Raw genomic sequence first — 2583 nt, 5'->3', positions numbered from 1 at the left:
GAAGAGAAAGAGGCTTTCTACTCCCATGAAAAGTCACAGTCTTGGAAACTCAAAGGGGCAGCTCTGTCTTGTCCGATAGGGTCTCTATGAGATGGGTCCACTAGGTGGCAGTGAGCTTGATATGGTCCTAAATTAAAATTGGAGCAACAAAAAAGAGACAGATAAGGCCCAATGTAAGGAATTACTTCTACAGGAAAATTTAGGACCTAGAGTTGACTGACGTGGCAAATGGTTCCTAATTCCTGACCATCCAAGGAATCCAAGCCAGGAATTTTCAAGCATGTTTAGAAAGGACTTAAGCATTAGTGGTTGGTGAAACGAGATGGTCCTTCTAATTGTATGAGTATACAATTTTAACCTTCCACATTCATGTATCATGAGCTCCAGCTATACCGTTGAATGCTGAATAGTGCACTGAAATTTAATTTAAAATTGAAATTATAATTTAAAATCAAATAATAAGAGAAGAAGCCTTGTTTGGAATCTCTATTTCTCACACTCTTACAGATACTTCTATCTTCAGACCGCTCCTCTGACCTCAGCCACACCCAGGAATCCAGACTGTCTCTTCTTAAGGTGAACAGACGTCCCGCTTTTGGCAGGACAGTCCTGATTTTTGGAAAGAATGCATGACAAGCTAGGGAACTGTCTATTTGGTCCATATAGACCAAATTTTTAATCAAGATCCACCCACCCACCCCCACCCCCATCAATGGTGTCCTGCTTTAAATCTGGTCATGGGGTGAATTTTCCCCAGCATAATCTCTAACTAGAACTAACCCAGATAGTTAAAGATTTGCTTTAATGCTTACATTCTTGGACACACAGAGCTTAGGCTCCACGTGTAATCCTTTTTTCAAAACATATGATACATTGACCATCTATTACATTCTTAGCACCAAGCGCATTGACACTTAATACTTTGAACGGTGGGCTCCAACCCTGCATTGCCCACTTCTCTTTTGATGCCAGGTATTTCCAAGCTGCAAGTTAGGAAGCACCCTAGATTCCTCTTCAGAATTCCGCCTACGTGAAAAATTAAAACAGCATTCAGAACTTTCATAGCAGAAGGAAAAGAGCAAAAATCTAAGAACATAAGGAGCACAGTGGTAACAAATCCACACAAGAGTTACCAGCCCTTGATCTGAATATCCTCCAGCTATTTATTTAATCTCAATAACTACCTTACAAAATGTGTGTCATATTAGCCTCCGTTTGCAGATGAGGAAACCAAGACTCCGAAAGGTTAACTTGCTCAGGGTTGCCCAGGGTATAGATGCCAGGACCAGGATTCAAATCCAGAGAGACAGACTTACATCATCCATGCTCGTGACCACCAAATTGTATTTCACAATCATCTAGGAAGTGATCTCACTGGGGATTAACTTTCTTGCATGGAATGTTCTTTGTTCTTCCAAAACCAAGAATTGAGTGGGTAAGCAGCAGTTTCCAACGAGCTCTCCCTGAACTGTTCCCTTTTTCTCTCTTCACTGGACCACCCCAAAAAACAAACTCATCCCTCCGATTCTGACTCATGCCCACAGAGGGTCAGCCCGCCTGTGAGTCCTCACAGGAGCACAGAGTCTCACCTTTCTCCCAGAGTGGTGGGTTTTGACCTACCAACCTTGAAGTTAACAGCCTAACACCTAACCCAGAAAGCTGGTTTGTCAGTATTCTATAAAATTCTACCAGAATTTTGGTGGAATTTTTTGGTGTGTCTGTACATCAACTTTGAAAGAATTTTAAAACTCCATATTGTTCAATCCATGGTATAATCCTGTGTTTACTCATGTGCTCTTTAATGACTTTCAATCATGGCTTACAATTGTATTTACGCAAGTCTAACTCAACTTTTGTTAGATTTATTCTAACAAACATTTGACATGGTCTGCACCTTTCAAAATTATGCCTTTTTAACATTTTATGCTGTCTTGTTTTTCGTTGTTGGTAGCTAGAAATGTACTGGGTTCATGTACCTTATCTAATCATCTTGCTAAACTAATTATTTCTCATTTTTCTTTAGACATTGACTCACTGCATCAAGCCAATGCCAATTCAGAGCTACCCTGTGAGGACAAGACAGACCCACGCTGTAAGTTTCCGAAACTGTAACTCCACAGCAGTCGACAGATCCATCCCTTTCCTGTGGAGCAGCTGCTGGTTTCAAACTGCTGACCTGGTACTGAGCAGCCCAAAGTGTAACCACTCCGCCACCAGCGCTCCTTTTTGACAATGACATCATGTGTGAAGAATAAATATTTTTGCCTTTTTATATGCTTATACTTTCCCCCTCCTCTTTTTTTTTTAATTAATTAATTTATTCCCCTCTTTATCTTACTTTATTGCACTGGCTTGGACCTGAAGAATAGTTGTAGTATTAAATTTTAAAAATGACGCTGGGGGGTGGGGTGAAGGGACCAGCCCCCACCCGCTGCTTGAACTCACTGGTTCAGTAATACTACTTCTGGGTTCAGTAATGCACAATTGTACGGTTGAGATATATAAGTATTATATTAAAGTCATCGAGAGCATGAGAGATAATACAATAATACAGTCAGGCATGATACATAGCAACATTGCTCA

This window comes from Echinops telfairi, unplaced genomic scaffold, assembly GCF_000313985.2.
Source record: "Echinops telfairi isolate 266 unplaced genomic scaffold, ASM31398v2 ScPeMD7_5805;HRSCAF=6673, whole genome shotgun sequence".
NCBI lineage: Eukaryota > Metazoa > Chordata > Mammalia > Afrosoricida > Tenrecidae > Echinops > Echinops telfairi.
The sequence above is the reverse complement of the archived record's forward strand: the minus strand, read 5'-3'. Positions refer to the sequence as shown.